At 32.9% G+C, this 26,432-nt stretch overlaps 1 protein-coding gene across 15 annotated transcripts in view; it reads right to left on the reverse strand.

Annotated features, from left to right (window-relative positions):
• The window catches only part of SOX6 (SRY-box transcription factor 6), a 638,471-nt gene that overhangs the window by 518,588 nt on the left and 93,451 nt on the right, over positions 1-26,432 (reverse strand). For all 15 annotated transcript variants that reach the window (XM_063092518.1, XM_063092517.1, XM_063092516.1 and 12 more), the window contains exon 2: positions 1,175-1,246. The gene's annotated coding sequence lies outside the window, so the exon portion shown is untranslated. The remainder of the gene's footprint in view (positions 1-1,174; positions 1,247-26,432) is intronic.

Below are 26,432 nucleotides of genomic sequence, written 5' to 3' on the forward strand. Positions count from 1 at the left end.
GTAATCCAAATGAACCACGCAATTTATAACATTTTGCGTTTTACATAAGAATTGTCTTCAAATAATAAAATGTAAATTGATAATTTCATAAAAATAACAACTTTTTCATTCTTGAAGCATTAAAAATACACAAAATATATTAAACTATATTAAACATGCACATCTATTTTTTTTAAATGGTTTATAATGCCTGTCCCTATCATAATACTACTAAAAGAAAGGTAAAGCTGGTTTTAAATAAATTTTCACTGCTCTCTGCTTAAATATTGAATCACTTAAACTCTATAACATTATTTTTTCAAATACTTTCCTAGAAGTATACTCTCTAAAACTCCTTTATAGTAGTACACTAACAAAGGAAAAGTTTTCTGTGTCTTTGCTGTTATCAAATGTAAAAAAGCCCTTTAAATGCCAATGGTTTACAACAATGTACATATATAAATATATTTTAAATTCAAATTATTTAAATATGGGCTTATATACACATAGACTTTTTTAACATCTGCCACATACTCAAAACTACTTCTATATAATAAATACATCAATTAATTAAAGTATTTTAATAGATCTTTCAAGGTCAGGCCATTTTTTTTCTTGAAGTGTACCTTCTTTCCTGAGAAAAAGTACTGTTGTTCTCCAAAATACCATTTAAAATATGAGTATTTGGGGGATGGGGAAGAAGGCAAGAATACCACCATTTTCGTATACGTTATACATTCACCAGATGAGTCTTTGGTTCCTTAGCACCTAATATCTTCGTGTACTGACAGCTCTTTGAATTCTGTATCATCTCACATCCTTTCTATGAGTACAGGCACATAGCACTTTTCAAGTTCAGACAACCAGAAGACTGTAAGAAGTTATGAGGGTAAATTATTCATGTGTATACAGACTAGACTGTTTAAGGTAACCCATTCCTACAATTGAGCCCTATTCTCAAAAGTAAAATATTTATTCTTTTTGCTTATTGTAATGGGACCTGCATTATTATTTCTCTGGAAATTACAACATACACATTTTTTTCACCAGCTGGTATTCTTTCATACTTTTCCTACGAAAACACTTACAAAACACAAAAAACTAACAGAATTTACACACAAAGTTAACAACATGTTTACAAATGGTAACTGTTTCATTACACAATGAGAAAAGTAATAAATAAACCAATACTTACAAATATGCACAAAAAATCAGCCCCAGCACCCAGAAATTACTGGTAAATTGCCTTTGAATTCATGAAAGTGACCTGAAAATTTAGACAGAAAATGAAATGAAAAAAGATAAGTAAATTGGATTCGCATGCTTTATTAAAGAAGCATTCTTAACTCAGGCATTCTTTAACTCTGGCATTGTCCCCATCTACTCTAATAACTTTTTCCAAGATGATAATGCCAAAAGAAAGAATTATTTCATTGTTCTCCATCTAAGAACACAACATTTTCTTTTGTTATGTCTCTTCTTAAAATTGTCAGTAACAAAGTAGGTGTTTAAAAGTATGAATAAATAAAAACAAAAGGAAAACAAATTTTTTTAAAGAGAGAATAAAGGCTTACAAGTTACATTTGAAAAACATGTTTAATTTATGTATGCAAGTTAAAATGAATTAGCTCCATAGAGAATATCTTGAATATGTTCAACAGGAATACCTTGTAGGTGAATTAACAAGAAAGGACGCAGTTTTTTTTCTACCTAAGGTGTGGAACCCATTAGATGCTTAGGCAACATACAATGCATTCTATATATGCCACAATTCAATCCACAATTCTTCTGCTACATACGTTTTAGTTCTGGCTCAAGAGGTAACAGATGCAACTCAAACACACAGAGATAGCCTTATAAAAATTTTTAACTAGCACAATGAGTCACTTTATGCCTCTAAATATCTATGGTTTCCTCTCTCCAGAACCCCCATGCATTAGAAGGTAGTTTGGCAGTTTATTTTTATTGTTTGGTCTAAATACAGCACATTTTTAGTTCCATGAAAACAAAGACACTTTGTTGCAGAGGCCGTATTCTTTCCAAAATGTGAGGATGGCTATGAGTAGTGTTCAACTGAGAATGATAATGGAGCTTGGGTTCCTAATTTAGGTCAGAAATTTTCCTAGGCTCTGAGAATTGATTTGATTCAATCTGCATTTTTAAAATACAACCAGTAAACATCTAGGTTAGTTAAAGCTAACTAGATTTAAATAAAATTCATTCTTAAAAAAAAAATGGATCTTGATCAACATCATTTGTAGGAAACACTATGCTCAATTTTGCAATTATAGTATAAATGGCCTTATTAAATTAGGTACTGGAGGGGCTGGACGGTTAGCTCAGTTGGTTGGAGTATGATGCTGATAACACCAAGGTCAAGGGTTAGATCTCTATAATCGCCAGCTGTCAAAAATAATAAATAAATAAAATAGTAGATATCAGCATCTGAATTTAAGCTGAGATACAAAATGAATTTCTAACTCAGCCTTCCCCAGCCCTTAAAATATGTTTTTACCTAAGTGACCCAGATAATTTATTCTATCTTCTAGTCAAGACTGATAGATAATAAAAGCCTGGGCATTTGGACAGCTTTAATTATCGATGGTTAATATACCCATTAGATTTCTTCATTAGGCCTCATCTTTATAGTGAATGGTGCCTCAGGCATTCCCCACTCCAGTTTCATCAGTTTCCAGCAACTCTGTAGTGCCTACTTCCACAGCCGCGAGAAGTACAGGAGCGTCTGGCCAGGGGAAGATAGCTCTATTACTAATTTTTGGTATTACACCCTTTTCTTGCTCATGGCTTTCTGATGTTTTGGGATCCAGAGGAGTAAATATATTTGGGACATAACACACACCCCACCTGGACACAAAACATGTACTATCCAAAAAAAGGAAAAAATACTGGTTCCAATATATGCTATTCTTACATTTTATCCTCCCCTGAGTTATAAATTATTGTTTCTTTATTATTTTTATCCTCCCCTGAGTTATAAATTATTGTTTCTTTATTATTTTTATCCTCCCCTGAGTTATAAATTATTGTTTCTTTATTAAGAAGTTACCTATAAAATAAATCAACAACAAAACACTATATATCCAAAAGCCTAAACTCTGTAAGAATCCAAAAGGATTTTTAGTATCTATACTTTTTTTAATATCACACATTGTTTTTCTGGCAACTATTCCTTTAAAAGCATAAATTGGAGTCATACAAGATACATGATACATCCCATTTCTTCATTTGCATGTAAACAATGGGGGATAAAAGAAAATACAACTAGAAAATATTGTGGCTAACATAAATCTAATTTTTTCAATCGTTGGACTCTAGGAGTTATGATCTCTAATTCTGGAAATATTTTTAATTTGGGAACAAGTAATATTCCAGACATTCAGCGTAAATAATATTTTAATATACATCAGTACAAAGTCAATAAATCTCATTTGTCGTATCAACACAGTCCTGCTTGTATGTTAAAGGCAACTCTGAATCTCATTATCAACTGATTTGCACTACTGGTGAAGTTTGGAGCAAGCAATTAAAGAAGAATAAGTTTCTAAGGTCACAGAGTTCATTATAAAAGAAAAAAAAATGACTTCAATGCATACTTCCTCATGCAGAGAACTTAGGAATAGCAAGCAACATTTTACGATGGGCAAAGAGTTAAGAATTAATACACATACACAACTTTTTTTAGTAAGCACTTCTTTAAGAACTAGAAAAGTTTAAGCTAAAGAAGACATTTCCAGAAATAAAAGTGGTCACTTTTGTCCTGAGGGCAGCACAAAATCAGAAAGATAGAAATGGAAATGCCAAAGTAAATCACCATCTGTTCTAGAAAATCACAATCTGTTAGTAAAATGAATCCTCAGAACACCAAATTACTCATCGATTCTTCCAGTCCTCTATTTTCTCATTCATTCATTCAGCAAATAGTGACCATGGGTTAGGGATTGCACTGGACAGTAAGAACATGAAATTTTAAATTTAAAAAAAAAAAATAGGCCTTCCCTCTCAAAGAATCAAATAATCAATAATCCAACCTGGGCCACAGATTATTACATCTAATCATGGTGGTGACATCCATCATAATATTTAGTCATAAAATCTTTAATACATCCTTAAATACACCCTAAAAAATGCATTGCTATAAACACTTCAATATAAAATGCACAAAGAATATAAAGAAGTGTACAAATGAAGAAATACAAATGTCCAATAACATTAAAATGTTCATAATCTCCCGAATAATCAAAGAAATGTAAACAAAATATTTTCACCTACAATATCTGCAAAATATTTTAAAAACTGTACAAAAACTGGAATGAATGTGGGTGTGGAAAAATAAGCACTTTTATGTACCATTAATGGGATTATAAATTGGGTACAAATTTTCTGAATAGCAATTTGATAGTAAGTATTAAAATTTTTAATGTCCATATCCTTTGAGTTTGCAATGCTACTTCCAAATATTATCCTAAGGGAAGAATCACAAAAATATTCAAAGATATATACATGCAATATGTATGTTCGTTATAGCATTTTTATAATAGCCCAAAATTGAAAATAATCTACTGATTAAATAAGTAAGTTATACTACGTACATACAACACTATTCTGTAACTACTAAAAATCATGATATAAATCTATATTTATTGACAGAAAAATGGCCACATTCAATATACTGTTAACTAAAAATTACAACATGTATAATAAGGGCCAGTCAATTTATAGAAAATCAATTATATATGTATATGGAAGTTTCGCAAAGTAAAATACAATTTAACAAAAATGTTAATATTGGGCAGAAAGCTATATGGTTCATTTTACTTTCTTGTTCTTATGGGTTGGTGCTATTAAGATTTTTTTATACTTAACATGTCTATCGTGTCGTGAAACAATAAAACTATTTCTAAAATTTAGTATATCACTTATACATTCAAAAAAAATCACCTAGATCTAGGGTAAGTTGCTATTAGTCCGGAAGTAAAAGTCATATATTAATATTAATATTTTTAAAATCCTCAAAATTACAGGGCAACTTCAAACAAGTATCTTGACACCAAATGAAGAAACCATAAACATTTTCACAAAAGCATGTCCCACTCTACCAAAAATAGGTAATAGATCAAAGGTAAACAACAAACAAAAACAGTGCCACCTCCCTTATAATTAAACTTTAAAAGCTTTCAAGCTAAATTTTTCAATCCTGCTTAAAACTCAAAGCTACACCCTATTTCTTTTTTATAATCCCAACTCCTCCCCTTTTCTTTTTATCATTTGACTTAGCAGGAAGGTTCAAGCATCAAATGCATGCTTGTATCAAATGACCTTCCTACCCTGAGAATTCATGGTCCTAAGGTATTATTTAAGGTACTAAAGTGCTTCCAAAAACACCTGTAACAAAATTTTGTCCACCTTCAGATTAAATTATAGCACTGCATATTTAAAACTCAAGTCAAGAATTAAACAACTTTTTTTAATTTGATTCACTGATTTAGTAATGTTATACATAGTGCCCACTGAGGTAATACAACTGCCTTCAAAGCATTTATTTTCTCAACTAACTGGAAATATATCAATATCTGGTCTTTTACATATCAAAATAAAAATTAAAGAGGCATTAAAAAACATCCTGTATGCAAATTCAAATGGGTTTTCCTGGAGACGAGATTTTGCATTAAAGCTATTGCTGTTCCCCCTCAAAGCTGCATCAATTCAAGTAAACAAAAGAACAAAAAATTTTCTTCTTTACTATTATTATCATTTTTTTCTGTTTATAGTTTTATTAGGCTAAATCCATATTTCCTGAACTCTATAATGCTTAGCTTTCCTTTTCTGCTTATATGTAGTCTTTGAATTAACCATAAGAAATAAAATGTGAAATTGGACTTTCAAAGGAACTGATACCAAATTAATGCCCAATTTTTTTTAAATGTAACTGCTAGTAATAGGGAACAAAATCGTGAATAGTGAATAGAAAATGAGGGTTTAGTTATTGATATTTGTATCATCCAAAGCAAAAGGTAAGAGGATTTCTGAGGCATCAAGGAAGACAACTTAAGATGCTACCTAGTCCAACACTCTGCTTTCCTGGGAAAACTTACTTCCTCAAAGGAACAGGGGTTTCTCCTATTCTTGAAGACCTAGAAAGATAATTATTATTGAACCCAACTCATAGTAGCCTATTTGTGTATGCTATGTTGCTCAATATTAATTCAGTATTGATGGCCACAATTTAGAAGGGACATTGACAAGGCATTCAGAGGAGAATAGCTAAGAATGTTATGGGAACCACATTACATTAGAATGGTTGCAAGTTCTAAAGATGGTAGTTGGAATGAACTGTAGAGATAATCTGTCCAACGGTTCTCAAACTCTTTGGTCTCAGGACTCCTCTACATTACTGAAAATTATTGAGTCCTGAAGAGCTATAGTTACATTTATCAATATTTATTATATTAGAAACTAAAACTTAAAATTTTTAAATAGTTATTAACTCATTTAAAATAAGTATAATAAATCTATTACATTGTAACATAACATATTTTATGAAATTTAAGCATATATTCCTAAACAAAAAAATTAGAGATAAGACCAGGATTGGTTTACATTTTTGCAAATCTCTTAAATGCCTGGCTTAAAAAAGAAAGCTAGATTCTCATAGGTGCTACTACATTCAATCTTTTGTGATATGTTGATTTGGTGGAAGTATGTGAAAAGTATCCATTTTCACACAGATATGTAGTGGGAAAGAGAGAGAGTATTTTAATAGCCTTTTCAGATAATTCTGGCTATTCTTCTTTGATACTGTATCAAAAATTGACAAGTAATCATTTCTCAAAGGTTAATTGTGATATGGAACCTGCAACTGAATATCAATAAACTTTTTGTATTCTGATACTTTAAAATCCACTGGCCTTTAAGTGGATCTTTTAGGCATGCATGACTTTGTAACAACATACATTGGTTCATTTGAAAAATATTAGTTCATGGAGTTATGTAGATCTTCAAAACATTTCACTATACAATATTTTTCATTATATAATATTTTTTAACATTACCATCGATACTTCCAGAAAAGTTTTTAAGTACTAAGAAGCCATGAAGCTCATAGTGGTGGATACAAACTTTCCAAACTAATTTTTTCTTGAAAGTTCAAATTTTGTTGACAAAAAATAAATGTCAATTGCTTTTCTAAAAATGGGCAGGTTTACTTTGCTAATTTTTGAGAATCTGTCTGCCAGCTTCCCATTTCATCACACAGTGTACTCAAGCACAAGATAAAAAAAGTGTACTCCAGGGTCAAGAATTAATAAACTTGAGAATTTTTACTGTTTCATCTACAACATTCTTAAGCAAAACTGGCTTTTCTTTGTCTGTTTTTTCCCATGAGTGGTGATGGTAAAAAATTCAGTTACTACTAATACAGTTTGGTGCCATTGTTGATTTGTGGTACCAAATCAAGGCACCAGCAGTTTTACCCAAAATTGCTTTGCATCCTCAGTGTAAATGTCAATACAGTGAAGAAGGCAAATAGCAACTACATATTATGATGAAAATAGTTTTGACTTTGCAGACCCTCTGGAAGGGTCTCAGGGGTCTCCAGGGTCCACAGACCACATTTTGATAAACTGATCTACTCTAATACTCCATTTTGCAGCTAAGGAAACTATCTAGTTTAATATTTTCAAGCCAATATAAACAAGAGATCTAGCATGGCAAGTGTAATATGGTAAATACTGATTGAAAGTTTCTCTTTCCTCTTTGCTTTAGAGTAAGTTAACATAAAAACTGTTATTGAAAAAAACAATAGAAAAGAAAGAGCAATACTAATGAATGGAAATTACAAGGTGGTAGGTTTTAGTTCAGTTCAAGATAAATCCTTAAAAGCAATGGAACAAGTTGCCTCACAAAACAGAAGGTGTCAAAGTTGAGGCTGGATGACTTTTTGCCAGGAATGTTGTGAAAAGAATTCTTACACTGAGCTGTTAAGTTGAAAGCGGTACCAAAACTTAGTTGATTATATAATCACCAAGAAAGCTTTTATAAAATTCAAATTTCTGGGCCCCACTCCACACCTACTAATCCAGAATGTCCTTGAGTGGGGCCAAGAGTTTCCATATTTTAAAAGCCCTGCTGGTGACTGTAACAGCTGGCATGGCTATAGATTGGTGCTATACCAGTTCTTCTCTAAAGACATTATCATTTTATGTTTCTACAATTTTATATTTTATCCACAACGACTAGGAAGTATACCCTTACAATTTAATGAAATATTTCCTAAACCTACTTTAGCAGATAACAGATGGTCAGGATCAAGGTATTTCTGAGTCAGGAAAGGAGGAATTAAGGTTGCATTTCCTAGGCCCACCAGTTCACCTCTGCCAACATGTGTAGCTGAATTGTAAGTCAGAGATAGTATCGCATAAGTTTGACACATTTTCACAACTGCCAATACTTTATTGCTATCCTGAAATAACGGTTCAAGAAGAACTATCGGTGAACAGGATGGTCAGTATAAAAATACTGTCTACATGAAAAAATGAATGACATTATTTAGAAGAAGACAGCTTGTCTTAATAAAGGCATTTTACAAAGGCAGCTTATCACTATGAACCAAGATCAAAATATAGACCACAAACTTCCAAAAGCTATTTACAAAATCACCATGTGACTTAATCCCCAAAATTCTTGTATTTTGAAGTCTTGACTACAGAAAAATTCTGTATACTTCATAAACACAACACAAGGCAGCAAGGCCACTCAACCAGAATCAAACAGAAATTTGGCAATGGGTGAGAAAGAATTTTGGACTATATTTTATAACTTTTCGCTCAAACTTGTTCTCTTTTATCCCTTCCTTCATGCTCATTGCTAATGTTCTTTGAAATAACACCTATTATTGTGTTTTCTAATGCCTCTTTTATTTTTCTATTTTCTATTTTTTTGCAGCCTGTCTAAGTTCAGGCATATATGGTATCAACTTAGTAAAAAAGGCAAAGAAGGAGGTCTTGTCTCTGGTCCTACTCAGGACTGGAGAAAAAAAGGTGATTATCAAAACATAATCCTCAGACTACCTATATCAGAACCACCTGGAGTAATTATTAAAATAAAATTTTAAAAGAGATTATTAGGCCCAGACCTGTTGATTCTGTAACTCTGAGAGTATGGTCCAGGAATCTATTTTTAAACCTAGTCCCTAGATAATTCCTAGCACACAAAAATTCAAGAACTGCTGGGCCAAAGGGCAACTGTATTAAATGTGGGTGAATCCATGAGAACTTTGGGAAAACTAAAAATTTTGTAACTCTTTAAAGTGGTTTATCTTATTTCAAAGATTCTTAATGCTTTGGGAGTTGCTGTTTTTCAAAAATAAAATGTTTTCTTAAATGTAAGGAAGTATTAGAAAATAGACATGGAATTTAGCTTAAAACTTAAGTCTGTTATTAAACTGTGCTTTTCATTTTTAATTTGAGGTAAAGATATAAGCAATTATAGAGCAATTCAATCAACATTTCTGAGAGCCCACAGGATGCATGGCATGAATATAGTTCTCTGGGGACACGTGACAATAAAGCACAATCCTAGACCTCCAGCAACTGAAAATTTGGATTCGTTGTAAGAGAAATATTATAGTTAGAATAGTCCCACATTTGCAATGCATTATCATACCCAGAAACAGGACAGGATTCCTGTCCCTGGTGAGTTTTCTCTCCTTCAGTTCTGCTCACAAAGTAGAGTAACAGTTGTGCTGACAGAACATTTAAAAAGCAATCATTTAACAAAATCTTGCAAATAAATACTAATTTTTAAGCCCCCACATCTTGTTAATCAGTCTAGTTTTCTATAGCATCACTGATGGAAATAAGGCAGAGCTGTTCTTCATACTTGTTCTGGGTAGCCAATCAAGATAACTTTAAAGACATATTAAGAGGGTCAATTTTGATCCTCATTTTAAGAAACTTTTTTTTTTTTTTTTGTCTTTTTTCGTGACCGGTACTCAGCCAGTGAGTGCACCGGCCATTCCTATATAGGATCCGAAACCGCGGCGGGAGCGATGCTGCGCTCCCAGCGCCGCACTCTCCCGAGTGCGCCACGGGATCGGCCCTAAGAAACTTTTCTTGTTACCACTCTCAGTACCACTCCCTCTTAACTACAAATAATGACTGCAGTAATGAAGCTCTGTAATTTAAAGTATCAGACAAATAACACCAAGTAACTTAGATGAGTTGACACTGCCTGTTGTGCAAATATGTACTTAGACAATTATAAAAATAACAGCTGCATGATCAACTGGATACAGACCAGGACAACTTATGTGAATGAGGAGTCAACATGGCCTGAACTTGCTATATCGTTATGTATGTGGCACTTTATATTTTTTAAGCATTTCTCAATTCATGATGGAAATTAAAACAGGGAGAGATGCTAAAAGAAGAGAAAAATAAAGATTTAGTAACGGTGGACTAATTACTTAAGAGTCCTAACCCCTAGGGTAAATCATAGTTACTCATCATTTACTGAATGTTTGCTCTGTGTCAGGCACTGTATAAGTCCTAGAAAAGCAAAAATGAAATAGAGCTGGTGACTTCAAAGAGTTCACAACCCAGTAAAAGAGACAAATAATTATAACTTTATGTGAAATATGTTAGGTGAAGAAAGCAGATTATAAAACTATAATTTCATTTTCTAAAATAAAGAATATGCATAAAAAATGGGGATATTATTATTCACCTCCCAAGGTTTCTCTGAGGATTACAGATATAAAAATGCTTCCTAGATAAGGTGTACTTTCTATAAATGTGTTTCCCTTATTGTTTTTTCCCTGAGACTCAGCTGAAATGAGCCTAAATCAAAACTTACACAGATGGCATGGTGGCTAGTATAGTCATCCACTTTTTTCATACATATTTAAGAAATAGACTTTATTTTATAGCAGCTTTAGCTATACAGAAAAATTGAGCAGAAACTACAGACAGTTCACATACCCACTTCACACACACAGTTTCTCCTGTCATTAGCATCTTATATTAGTGAGCCACCCACTTTTTAAAAAAGAATGCTTTAAGGGTACAAGAGCCTAGAGCTGTTTCCTTGGCAATGCTACCACATTATCACATTCAACAACAAAACACTGTAGACCCACTGGGAGCTCAGTTGTACACTATTGGTTAGTCTTTCCCAGTCCTAATTAAGTCTTTTGCTTACTTTCAGAAACACAGAAACAAAGAGAATCATGTGGAGAGATCCTGCCTACCCTTTTGCTATATCTTCATAACAATTTAAAGATTTTACTTTGAAGTCCAGACAAGATTTGGCCTGGCCTCTCTGACAGACTGCTTCATCTCCTAAGTAAAAAATATCAGGAATAGCCAGATGAGATGTGCCCAGGTTTACAAACAAGGAAATAGACATAATTCACTTAGGACTACTTAACAAGTTGGTGACAGAGCTTTTCTTTTAAGTCAAAGTTTCCAATTACTAGGCAGGCGTAGGTCCATTCTACAAGGAAAATAAATGTCTTCAGTTATTTCATCTGTAAAATGGAATCCTCTGCATTCGCTTCTCTCGTAAAATGTTGCGCTACTTTCCTCTCCCACTTCACTCATTTGTCAAAAGACATTTTGTAAAATGGAAACAGGTAAAATGCCTGGGTTTTTAATTACACTTCTCCAGTGCCAGCGCTTCCCCATATCCCCAAACCCCAAACAACAATTTCTATATCTTCTTGTCCTGGAATTCACATAATTTCACTTTCTTTTTCTGACCCCGCATGAGAATATACAATACATAGAAAAAATACCCTGCTACACAGTACATAATTCTCATTTCCCTACATTACTACTCTAATCTCAGCACTGGCACAAAAAACACTGCCTTTTTAAATGTGATGAGACAGAGGACATGCATAGAGCTCTCCAATAATCAAGTCACAGCCCTGAATCATTGCCATCAACTCTGTTCCTATAGAGTTCACAATAAGAAAAGAAGACAATTAGCCATTATTAAACCAATTTTATAGGCCAAGCATTACTCAGTTGATATTTATTTTCTCATTGAAGTCTCACAATTATTTATGAATATATGCACAAACATGTATGTAAATATGCTATATCCATAATACCTATGGATATAATTGTAATATACCTATATTATATACTTATCTACTTATATTATAAATGCTTGAGCCTTTATAAAAAGTTTTAGGAAATTGGCATACCACGTTTCCACAAAGTTTGTAGAAATTATAACCATAGCATTTGTTTGGTGATATTAGCATACTCTTTCTAAAACAGCAATGTTTTAAATTTGATAGTATTTATTAAGAGCCTTCAAAATGTTCATCACTTTCACCCACTCCACTTGTAGAAATCTTTCTCAAGGAAATAATCATAAACACAAAAAGAACTTACGCACAAATATATTTATTCCAGCATTACTTAAAAGAGTAAAACAAATCAGGTTGTAGATCCCATTTATGTAAAATAAGGATAGATATAAATGTGCATACATGTGCACAGAAAAATCTAGAAGAATACCCAAGACACTCTTCATCACAGGATCTTTTCACCTTATATCTTTCCATATTTGAATTTTTGACATGGACATGATTACTTTTATAGTTTAAAATGCTCATGTGGTATCTATGCACTCTATTGTATAACAGAGTTTTAATTTACCCAGTAGAATTACCTAACTCCCTTTGAATCAACAATATTCCTCTGTAGGTATGGAACATGATAGATTCACTACTTTTTCCTTGGTAAGTAACTTCTGTTTATTCATCTACAAAATGTATAAAAATATAGAAGATTTGTTGCTATCCTTAAAACAAGATACAGAAAAAAAATAAGTAAATGGATTTTCAAAATATAACATGCAAACTACTAAACGAAAGGAAACTCTAATAATATGAGACAAGAATTGCTTCAAGACAAAGAGCATTACTAGAGCTAAAGATAATAGTAATAACAACAATAATAATACATGTAAAGCAACTAGTACAGTTCCCCTGCACTTAGGTAATCAATAAATGGTAGCAATTGATACTATTATGGGCATGGTTGCCCTTAAAATATTTACTTACTCTCTCCTTTCTATAAGGATAGACTCTATGGGAGACTAGTCAGAATGATAGGAAAAAGTTTTCAAAATTACAAATGGAGATTTAGGTATCAGGATCAATTTAAAATAGGTAAAAAAATATATATATAAAATTCTATCTGAGGAGTTACTTATTTAAATATTATTCTGCAAATACACATTTACTGATGCTATGGCCAAGTAATTGTGAGCACATAATCTCAAAAGAAAAGAAAACTAGCTGTACTCTGCATAGCTAACCTCCTAGAATAACAATTATATTGCACATTATGACTTTTTTAACCTTCTTTACTATTTGTTCCATTACTTCACACTCCACTAGAACAAAAGGAACCAGAGGCATTCTAGTATAGTCAGAGAGAGTGAAGAGTAGGAAGCAGTTCTAGATTAAAACCCTGGCTCTGCCACTTACTAGATGTGTGACCATGGGCAATTAATTTCTCTGCATCTTAGCTTCCTCATCTGTAAAATAAAAATAATTATATTATTAACCTTAAAATATTTTTAGGACAATTAAATGAGATTATCTATTTAAAATATCAAGCAACACATTGAGCCCACAGAGTAGTAAGAGCTTAACAATTTTTTTGGCAATTATTAGCAGAGATTGGCAAATTTTTTCTATAAAAGGCCAGATAGTAAATTTAAGCTTTGAGGACCATATGGACTCTGTCACATCTACTCAACTCTGCCATCATAGAACAAAAGCAGCCATAAAAAATACATAAATAAATGGGCATAGCTGTGTTCCAATAAAGCTTTATTTATAAAAACAAGTAGTGGCCCACTTTGGCTTCCTGGACATAGTTTGCTGAGTCCTGATTTTAACGGACTCCCCAACTGGAGATCTTCTAAATAGCTCTCTAATCTATAAGCCCCTAGGAATACTCCATGTCGTCTAGATCAGTGTTTTACAAACTGTGTTCTATATAACACTCATTTACTGACGTATTAATAGATATTATGTCTCAATAAGGTTCTATGATCATATAAGTTTAGGAAATTCTGGATTGAATGGATTTTGTTTCTGAGAAACTTCTGTGTACATTAACATCTTTGGAAATCTCCAAAAAGAGAGATATGAGTTCAAGTTATAACTCATTGCTTCATTATTTTGCCAAAAATTTTTTAAAGCCTATCCACTTAGTTATGGGGATATATAAATAAATAAAACAGGCAAATGGCCCTGGCTTCATTGAGTTTACATTCTAATGGGGAGGCAAACAATAAACAAAGTAATATAAATAGTGTTTTAGATGGTGATAACTGATTCAGAGAAAAGTAAAACAGTTGGAGGACAGGGCATGCCAGAGTTGGAAGTATGGTACTCAGAGTGTTCAGAAATTAAATGTAAAGGGACAAGTATTCCAATTTACAAATCATCATTATGTGTGATTTATAAGACACACTTCTTAAAACAGAAGGATACAAAAAAATAAGTAAATGGATTTTCAAAATATAACATGCAAACACTAACCAAAAGGAAACGCTAACAATATGAGACAAGAATGGCTTCAAGACAAAGAGCATTACCAGAGCTAAAGATAATAGTAATAGCAATAATAATAACAAAAGTAAGAGCAACAATAAAAAAAGCCAGTTCCCCAATAAGATATAACAGTTCTTAGCTTATATAAACCTAATGACATAGTCTCAAAATATTTAGCTAAATTTGGCAGAAATATAAGGCAAAGAAGACAAATCCATAATCAGAGTGAATATTTCACAATGCTTCCCTTATAAATGATAAAATAAGTAGACTAAAGAAAAATCAGAAAAAATATAGATTTAACCAATATGATCAACAAGTTTGACCCAGCTGACATATTTAAAATAGTGTACCCTTTTGGTGATGGGGAGCAATAATCAGCTACAATGTATATCGACAAAATAAAATTTAAAAAAATAAAAATAAAAAAATAATAAAAATTAAAATAAAAATTAAAAATAAATAAATAAATAAATAAAATAAAATAAAATAGTGTACCCAAAAACTGCATAGTAAACATTATTTTTAAGCAAACATCATACCATCATAATTAAAGATAAAATGTTGAAAGCATTTCTTTTGAGATAGACGATGCAACAAGGATGCCCACTATCACTACTTCTATTCTCAATATTGCATTGGAAGTCTTAGACAGAGCAATAAGGCAAGAAAAAAGAATATAAAGATTGAAAGGAAATCAAATTGTCATAATGTGCAGATAATATAATTATATATGTAGAAAATCCAAAAGAGCCTACCTGATAAACAATTATAATTAATAAGTAAACTTGGCAAGTTTATTTTATGCAAGAGCATTATACAAAAAATATATTGCATATCTACATACAATCCCAAACAAAGTGAAATTTATAAATACCATTTATATAAAATCATCACAAATATCAAATACCTAGTAAAACTTACAATGAAAGATATGCAAGACCTCATTGTAATAAACTACAAATCATTTTCAAGAATACCTTAAAAGACCTAATATGTGGAGTGCTATATACTATGCCATGGATTGGAAGTCTTAAAATTGTAAAGAAGTCAATCTCCCCCAAATTAATTTATGGATTCAATGCAATTCCAATCAAAATTCCAACAGTTCGTGTGTGTCTGTCTGCACATGTGTGTGTCTGTGTATAACTTGCTAAGTTGATTCTAAACTGTTTATGTAAATCCAAACATCAAAGAAAAGCCAAGAAAATCTTGAACACAAAGAACAGATTTGCTCTACCGGATATCATGACTTACTCTAAAGCTACAATAATTAAGACAGAGTGGAACTAGCACAAGGGGAGAAACACATTCCTTTGGAACACAGTAGAGAAAACAGAAGAAAAAGAGAAAAACAACCAAGCAGTTATATGTACATGATTTACAACACAATTGGCACTACTAAAGAGGGAGGAAAGAACAGGGTTTTGTTTTCTCAATAAATGATGCTGGGTCAATTAAACATGCATATGGAAATATAAAATAAAACTTGACCCCTACCTGTCATCATATTAAAAAATCAGTTCCAGGTGGTCTATGGGTCTAAATTTGAAAGGTAAAATGACCAGAGATTCTTAACTTGAGATCAGTGAAGCTCTAAGGATTCCATGAAAGGGTTTCAAAGGTTCTATGAGCCCCTCAAAGTTGTACAAAGTGATGTGTATTTTTCTGGGGTGATTATCCATATCTTTCATCACCTCAAAAAAAAAAGTATACTACCTAAAAAAAAAGTTTTCAAGAATGTCCTAATGAATTCAAATTGGCTTTTTTTTTAATTCAGGAAGTATTTCTTAAAAAAAACATTAAAAGCATTAGCAAAGTAGGAAAAGTAGATAAGTTTGATTACATAAATATTAAGCATCAAACGACGCCATAAGGCACCTCAAAGTGTGAGAGAAGACATTTGCAACACAGAAAGGATGCTATTGATGCCCCCACTTAGGAACTCCTTGGCTCAGTTCTGATTTTAGCCAGAGCTGCAAAGTACAGTCCCATGTGAGCTCAGACTTACCTGGGGCTTGCAAGTATCTCATCTAAAGCACTCCCTGAATATCCACCACTTTCTGCTTCAGAACCTCCTTGAAAGTCCATGAGAGTATGTTTAGTCCAGCAAAAGCTCATCTTGGAAGTTGGGGGATAAATGGTTCTGGAGGAAACTCTCAGCCAGCATTGAGTAAGGGCTCCAGATTCTCTTCCTTTAGGAAGGCATTCTGTGCTATTCTCAGACATCTTAGAGGAATTAAGTTCCCAATGCCTATAGTGTGACCTTAACAATGGCTTTTTCTGGCCTATCACCACTTCACTTCTACTTCTTGAGATCAACTCCCAAAACGTTATTTGTCCTCATCACAGGCTCTACTTTTGTTGGAACCCAAACTAAGACTATAAATTTGTTTGTACGTAGAATATATTAAGAACTCCTACAAATCAGTAAGAATAGAAAAAAGGACCAAAAAGTAAAAAGGACTCATAAAAGAGGATTTCCAAATGTCCAATAAACATAAAAATGTAATATTTAGGAAACTGTGAATTAAAATCATAATGAGATATCATATCATACCCACCAGAATGCTAAAACTACAAACTGATAATACAAATAACATGAGGAGGTATACAACAGGAACATTCATACACTACTGATAGAAGCGCAAATTAGAAGAACTTGTAAAACAGTTTGGCATTATTTAATATAGATGAAAATACCACATCCTATGATCCAGAAATTTTACTTCTAAGAATTTACCCAACAGAGGTGCATGCACTTTACACTAACTATATAACAATGCTTATAGCAGCATTATTTATAATAGCCCCAAACTGGAAATATCTGTCGAATGGATAAACTATGATATAGTCATACAATGGAATTCTATACAACAATAAAAATGAGCAAATTACCACTACACAAAATAACAAAGATGGACATTACAAATATAACATGAACTGAAGGGATCCTAGCACAAAAGTATATATAATGTACAATTCCATTCATATGAAGTATAAAAAATAGGCAAACTAAAACTGTGTTATTTAGGCATGCATGCTCTTGAGGTGAAACTATAAAGAAAAGCAAAGAAGTGATTACCATGAAAGAAAGTAGTGACAACTTTACCTTTGGAGGAGGAAGGGGTTAGTGGTTGGCAGAGGAACAAGAGAGGCTTCGGGGTGCTGGATACATTCTATTTCTTAACCTGGCTGGTAGTTACTTTATAATAAAACATCCTTGTTTTGTGCACCTTTCTATTTGGGTATTATATTCTATAATAAAAAGGTTAAAAATAAATTTTCCTTAAATGCCTGACATTTAAGCAAATGTAAGCAATCTAATTTAAAATGATAAAACTACAAAGCAAAACAATGAGATATTAGTTTTCACCTGTATGATTCAGGGTATGGAGAAACAGGCACTCTCAAACGTTGTTGTTAGGAGTACAAATTGACACAGCAACTATGAAAGGTAATTTGATAATATTAAAATTTAAATTGCATATAAACTTTAACCCACAATTCCATTTCTAGGAATTTTTCCTATAAATATATTTGTACATGAACACGAAGAAGACTATACAGAATATTCATTGCAATATTGTTAGTAATACCAAAATATTAGAACCAATCAAATAGTTCATTAATGAGAGTGATTAAATAAGTTATAGTGCACCCCTATATTAGAATACAATGTAGCCATTTAAAAGGAATGAGGAAGCTCTATGCATCTATGAGATACATTGTGAAATAAAAAAAAGTACTACACAGGCAAATATGTATAATACAGTACTATTCGTGTTAAGAAAGAAAGCAACACTTCATAGAATATCTCTAGATGGATACATATGAAACTGGTAACAGACATGGCTTTCAGGAAGATCCTCAAAAATTGAGGAATTTGGAGGAAATAAGTAGGAGATCTACTTTTTACCTTACATCTTTTGTACCTTTATAAATTTGTACTGCTTATTTATTTTTGAATTGACTTCTAAAAAGTACTCACAGTCTCCAACACATAAAAATATCTAATCTTGTGAATAATAAGAAAAGATAAAGATTACCTGGCAAGGCTTTGTTTTGACAGCATGCTGTCCTATGCACAGTTGGTATTAGTTACAAACATCTTCTATATTCTGTGGAGTCCATACAACTGCCTAAATCTAAGAATGAAGTTTGGGGATTTATCATCCTGGTATGATAGTCTTGGCATAATAGAAGCACCTATAAGATGATGATGACATACTGTTTTTTGAGTATACCACAAAATATTGTTAGACAAAACAAAGATGAGAGGTATTTCAGTCTTGTGCTAATAAATACCAGAGTAAATACTATACAACAAGTTCACATAAATAACAGGAGAACAAGTCATGACTATGCCCAGACAGGTCCACTGAACATGTACTCCCTTTTTGTAATTTTTAATAATTTTTATTATATTTAAATGAGGCATACTTGAGCAATAAACAATTATTTCTTCCAGTTGACTTTGCCCCCTTTCTAGCATACATACCCTTTGGGAATGCAGAGAATATTTAACCATTTATGCAAAAGTAAAGTGGTTGCTCTAAAATAGGTTGAATCAAGCAGGTCATTTCAATTTGACTCCCTTCTCTGTAAACACAACTCAATGAACATAACAACACTCTAGGTATCATTTTAACAGGAAATTTCATTTTAATACTTTTGAATCTAACTTTATCATGGCTTTTATAAATATCTCTTTCATTTCAGATAATCTCATATCTCTCTTTTAAGCTAATTCAACTATCTACAGCCCTCATTTTGTGTGCAATCCTGAAGAGAATGAAAGATTTACCAATCTCATGTCATATCATAACAAACAGGAATGAATAACATCTGAGAAAGAAAAATGTTGCCACTCTTAAAATCCGGAAGCTGTTAATTCACCAACTAATAGATTGCAGCCTGAGTCTGGCTCATTTGTTTGTGCACTTTAAGGACTACAAGCTCCTGAATTCACACTTAAACCTACAGAGAGTTTTTCTTATTTACTTGCTGGTCCAAATCAAGAAAAATCTATCGTCCTGAACTCCTTAAAGTCAATGGCCTTATTTATCTTAAATCTATGTAATCCAGTTTTTTTCCTTCAACATATATTAATTGAGCACCTGATCCTGTCGTACATGAACAGGGCAACTCTTAAATTGTTCCACTAAGCATTTCTTCAGGTTATAAAGGCTCTTGAGAACTATTTTCTCTTTCCTTTTTAAATCTGTACAGTACCTTGGTACAGGGACTTCAATAAATTTTTGATTATACCACATTTTAAAAGCAAAGGACAATTTAGTTAACCTACTTGGTAAAAAGAAATATTTCATCATATATCAATTACCTTATCAAAGTCCATTTTAGAAATAATCCATCTTTTATGGTTATTAACCATAAAAAAATATTTTTTTTGGTTATTAACACCCTGGCTCTTGCTTCCAATAAGATACACTGTAGGGCAGAGTATTCTGAACTTATATGTTGTCATAATTGTTATATGTAGCTATATCTTGGAGACCGGTACCATCATTGCTTTAGATTTGGAGTTCATTACAGAGACATTTCTGGTGCAGCAATTAATTTTCATTATCCATTTTCCAATATAGATAAACTGATGTGGGAGAGAGGAAAGCAACCAATCCTTCCTGCAAGGCTAACTGAAAGCAAATATAATGAAACCAAAAAAAAAAAAAAAATTCATCTCAGTTAAGAATATAATTCTTTGAATAAAAAAATAATAATAATAAGTTAACAATTTGAGATGTTTGTCAGGGCTAAGGAAAAGGATAATAGGAAAACATTAGGTTTCCAAGGAAATATATACAAACATGTTTCTTTGATGATCATAATATAAGAGGAGGTCATCCGAAATGATGCCTTCTTACTACATAGTAGTTTTCAAGCAACCTTAAGTCTTTCTTTGGAACTAACAGTATTTTTTTACCTTAAAAATGTTATTTAATTGTGTGTTCCTCTGTCTCAAAAGCACATAGATGTGTTGCTATGGATGATGATGATTACGGAGCTACAGTTTACCACAGCTTCAGTTACCAGTGCTCCCACCCATAAAGCATCATCCTCAGAAACCATCTGGTGCTCCTTCTGCATGATTAGCAAAATATTGACTTAGCACTTAGTACTCTAGGGAGGATTAAACCAATTTTTTTAAGCAAGAAAAATTCTGGCCAAGTCAAAACAGAATTGCAATGTATCAAAACTTTCTCTAAAGGAGATTTTTATATGCCCAGGCTTTATCTGGGTTGTTTTTTTTGGGGGGGGGGGCTTTGTTTTGTTTTGTTTTGTTTTGCAATACCTAAACTCTGCAAATATTATTTTCAGTGAGTAGACTGCTGGCAAAGCAGATGTTAATCCTTGCATCCACTCACTGAATTCTCATTCCCAATTTGGTTGTCTGCAGTAGTGAATCAGAGCAAAGTGACGCAGTCAAACTAACGACAAGAAATTTGAAGCTACCCTTGTCTCACAGTGTTTACCTTGAAAAAGACTATTAAGCTACTAAAACTTAAAAGCACAGGAGCTAGCTGAGTTGCAAAATAACATCAGGATAAGACCACTGCATCATAATTTTTCTAATTGTTTTTTCTTAGAGCAGATGTCTAAGATGAATTTCTCACATTAAAAACAAGAGAGGAGATTAAGGTTTCGAACTATGCCTCTGACAAACCCATTTGAGTGTCTTACAGTCGTCAGAATTCATTCAAGAGGAAAGCAAGAAGCACAGCAAACATAACTCAGCAAAGTACTGCACTTTAAAATGTCTTATTTCAAAACCGCAGATTTTACATATGTTCCTTTTTGTCTCAACTTCTGTGAATCAAATGCCTGCCAAAGGACATCCAAAATTTAATCAGTGCCAACCATCTTCTGAACACTTGACATACACCAGAAAAACGTGGTGTCATGGTAAATGAGAGAAGAGTAGCATATCAACGCACCCCAACAAATCATAGAGTACTCATAGGATCACTGTAGACTATTTTTAACTTTTCGTGAGAAACACAGCAATACATGGCCTGTTGATCGCAATACATGGCCTGTTGATCACTGGGCGAATTAAAACACAAATCAGTTCAAAGTTCCAACATTACATCACATTACATTCATTTCTATGACATCCTATCTTTGCAGGGCTGGGTTCTCAGTGGTTAAAGTGATAAAAAGCAACTGTGCTAAAATCAATGTGGAACAGGAAATGTGGATGGTACTATCCAATCTGTTTGCAGTGTTTGAAAAGTGTGCAGTGCCCAAGAGGCTTACACATATCATTAGTAATTGTGATTAGTTAAGAATGAAATTAGTGATATTGCTTTCAATTTATCTGTATTATTTTTTTCAAAGAGCTAGTAAGATATTAATTGTACATAAATATTTGTTTAATCCCAAACATGTAACGAAGTGAACTATTAGGTATTTCTTTTGTACCAGAGTCATTGTGAAAAAATTACTGACACACTAAGGATGCCATGAACCAAGAAAATTTAACAACTTCTGGTGTACAGGCTTAGAGCCTGCTTACTCGTGAATTTACAAAACTCAGGTAAATGAAAGCAAATCACTGATGACAAATAAAGAAAAATAAGTATCTGAAAATGTACTTTTCCACCCAGTGCCTAAAGAATCTGGATCCAGAAGAAGAGAATAACTCTGGGGTTACTGTGAGCAAAATCAATAGTCTCAACGTCCGTACCAAATAAGTCAATGCCTTGAAATGCATATACAATCTAAAAAGGAAACAAGTGAGAAGTTAGCAGTGAGACAACCTGAGAAAAATAAGTCAGAAGCATTTTACATACCAAAAGAAAAACTCACTATAGACACCACATTGTTAGGTTAGAAAATGGCAGAGGCATCCTGGCAGTATCTGGCAGTATTTCTAATCCCAGGCCAAAATGTAACCAGGAAAATGTACATTAGTTCATGGGAAAAACAGGCAACTAAAAAAGGAAGAAAAAATTGTAGGACTTTAAAACACACACACCCACACACATGAAAGGGAGGGATACTGAGGAAAAAACAAAACAGTGCAAGGGGAAGGATCCTGGCAGCATAGAGTAAAAAGAATCACAAACCTACAACAACCTGTAAATTATCATCTAAAGGCAGGGAAAGATAGATTATAGCTAAGGTCAGGCAATGCTCAGAATTGTCATTCCAACAAGAACACCACTAGAACATTATTGCAAAACACAATGCCAGTTGATATGAAGAAATGATTCTTATACTACAAATTAAAAAGGATGAGACTTTAATCTAATTGAGAGTTTCACATCTTTAATAGGTACATAAGATGCTTAATGTAAAAGCAAAATTCCATCTAAATGTAAAACAGCTATCAGTAAAAAATGTGTTTTTTTTAATGCCACAAAATATACTATTGTTACTCTTGTGTTCTTTTAATGAATTAGAGTCAACGGAGGATTTATCTGGGATAACTATGCAGAGTTATTTCACTACAACTAGGTCAGACCAAAGGAAAACTTTAGTAAAAGCAGCGTAATGTTGCTTCATTATAGTGGCTAATAGTCCAAAGAACATTTTTATTTCTCTGCCACTAACTAACTGTGTAACACTCTGAAATGTCACTTAACCTTATTGTTTCTCGGTTTCCCCAGACTTAAAAAGTAGATGATACATAATGTTTATTGTTCAGAGTTGCTGTAAGAATGAAATATGATGACAGAATAAAAATTATTTGAAAATATAATGATCTGCAATCAAGACACTGTTATGACTACTCAAAATAGTACTTTTACTGACAACTCAAAATAGCACTTTTACTTTCATTCTTACATAAGCTTTAGGAAGAGCCAGACATGCTAGCAATGCAGTTTCAATACTCCTTACTTATAATCTATAGATTTTACACCCATACATATCACACCGCAATACTAGAACCGAAATTCATGGCCACATCAGATATCCAGGCATCAGATATCAAGAAGATTAAGGAAAATAATTACCACTGTGACTGGATTATTTAAAATAGTACATTAAAGTTATTCCTGAATAACTAACTTGCTACCAGATCTTCCAGATTATATCTACAAAATGCATCTTGAGATTAAAAACTAATGTCACTAAGTTATTTCATTTCCAAATAAAATATTTGTCATTATTTATGTCATTTCCAAAATGATTCTCAAGCTTAACTCCTTCCTATTTTCTCTAACTGCCCTCAATTAACCTCTTACTGCCTCTCACCTGAATTTCTTAACAGCCTGAATGATAACTATAACTCCAATTTCTTCTGTCAATTCACTGCTTAACCCACTGATAATCTTTCCAGTTATCTTCTTTAAATACAGATATGATCATGTCACTACTATGCTCAAAATCTATTTGGCTCCACTGCACCCCTCAGCATAAAATCTGAAATCTTTACAATCCCATTAAAGGCTTTCATAAATCTGGCCACAATTTCCTTTGCAGCTTCATTATCTTGAACACAGGCAACATTTCAGCCAAATAGGACTGTTCCCTGCTTCCTCAAAATAAATTGCATATTCCTACCTACGGGTTCTTGTTTTTGTTCTTCCCTCAGAATAAGTGGAATGCCACTCCCCTCCACCTCTACCTGTTGGATACAAATTCTCCCTCCTCCATGAAGTCCTCCTGAAAGTTAAAAGTCTTCCAACTGGAGCAAATCTCTAATTCCTTAGCATGGTAATAGCGTGGGTTTTATACTTTGCTTGGACACATAAGTTTTTCTTTATATTATAATAATGTATATAATATATGTTGTCTCCTTCACTAAGCTATAAGCTAATTGAGGAGAGAAGACTTGTTTTGTTCTTTTTAATTTCCCCTACAAAGCCTAGAAGAGTGCTCTGAATATCAGGAGCTCTGTAATATGTATATTGAATTTAAATATGGAAACCCTTTTGCAAACTAACTTCATCCAGAAAAATCATACCTAAGAAATTAATATGAACACATTCCCATGATGCATGGAGCTATCTGTGTGTCACATCATATCATGTATCTTGCTTACTTCAATTATTGGCAACTGTTTTGAAAACAAACAAAAAAAGAGAAAGAATTTTATGCTGTACTTATATTCTTTTTTTTACTGTTTCTTATTGTTTTATTCTTATAGAATAATTTTTAAATTATTTATCATTGTAAAATATGCTATCAAAATTTCCATTGAAATTGCTTTAAATTTGTAATTTATTTTTTTATTTCTGTTTTAATCAAAATGTATTGATTGTACATATTTATGGGGTACAGAGTTATATTTCAATACATGTATGCAATGTGTGATGATCAAATTGGGATAATTAGCATATTCATCACCACCAAAATGTATCATTTCTTCGTGACAAGAATATTTAAGCTCCTCTCTTCTAGCCAATAACTTATTGTATGAGAAAATACAATAAATTATTGTTAATTATAGACACCTAGCACTAGTGGACACCACTAGGATTGATTTTTTCTGTCAAACTGTAATTTTGTGTCCATTAACCAACCTCTCACTATCCTCCCTCCCCACGCCCCTCAGCCTCTAGTAACCACAGTTCTACTTTCTACTTCTAAAAGTTAAAGGTTTTTTTTTTTTTAGCTCCTACATATAAGTGAGAAGACGTGGTATTTATCTTTCTGTGCCTGACTTATTTCACTTAACATAATGTCTTCCAGGCTCAACCATGTTGCTACAAATGACAGGATTTCATTCTTTTTTGTGGTTGAGTAGTATTCCATAGTGTATATATACCACAGTTTCTTTATCCATTCATATGTCAACAGACAACTAGGTTGATTCCATGTCTTCACAACTGTGAATGGTGCTGCAATAAACATGGGGATGCAGATATCTCTTCGGTATGCTAACTTCCTTTCCTTTGGATAAATACCCAGCACTGGGATTGCTGAATCATACGGTAGTTATATTTTCATTTTTTTGTGTAATCTCTGTACTGTTTTCCATAACGGCTGTAATAATTTACCTCCCCATCAACAGTGTATAAAAACGCCCCTTTCTCCACATCCCTGTCAGCATTCATTATTTTTTCTCTTTTTGATAATAACCGTTTCAACTGAAGTAAGATGATATCTCATTGTGGTTTTAATTGTCATTTACCCGATGATTAGTGATGTTGAACATTTTTCATCTACCAACTGGCCATTTGCATGTCTTCTTTTCAGAATGTCTACTCAGGTCACTGGCCTATTTTTTTAATTGAATTTTTTGGTGTTTTGCTGAGTTGTTTAAGTTCCTTGTATATTCTGGATATTAATCCCTTATCAGATGAACAACTTGCAAATATTTTCTCCCATTCTGCTGATTGCCATTTTGCCCTGTTGGCTGTTTCTTTTGCTGTGGAGAAGCTTTTTAGTTTGATGTAATCCCATTTGTCTATTTTTGCTTTTATGCCTGTGCTTTAGAAGTCTTCTCCATTAAACTTTTGCTCAGACCAATGTCTTGGAGTGTTTCCTCTATGTTTTCCTCTAGTCGTTTTATAATTTCAGGTCTTCCATTTAAGTCTTTAATCCATTTTGAGTTGATTTTGGTAAATGATGAGAGACAGGGTTGGTCTAGTTTCATCCTTCTGCATATGAATATCCAGTTTTCCCAGCACCATTTATTAAAGAGGTTTCTCCAATATATGTTCTAGGCACCTTTGTCAAAGATCAATTAGCTTTATTTTTTTTATTGGTTATGAATATTCATGAGATACAAAGCTGATTGTCACCCCTCGTGCCCATGATATGAGGACAGTCATACTGGCAGCATATCCATTATCACAAATTGCATTTGTACCCTTTGTCCCCTACCCAATTATCCCCAACCTCCCTCTACCTCCCCCTTCCCCTGCCCCACTCCACT

This window comes from Cynocephalus volans, chromosome 4 (genome assembly GCF_027409185.1).
Source record: "Cynocephalus volans isolate mCynVol1 chromosome 4, mCynVol1.pri, whole genome shotgun sequence".
NCBI lineage: Eukaryota > Metazoa > Chordata > Mammalia > Dermoptera > Cynocephalidae > Cynocephalus > Cynocephalus volans.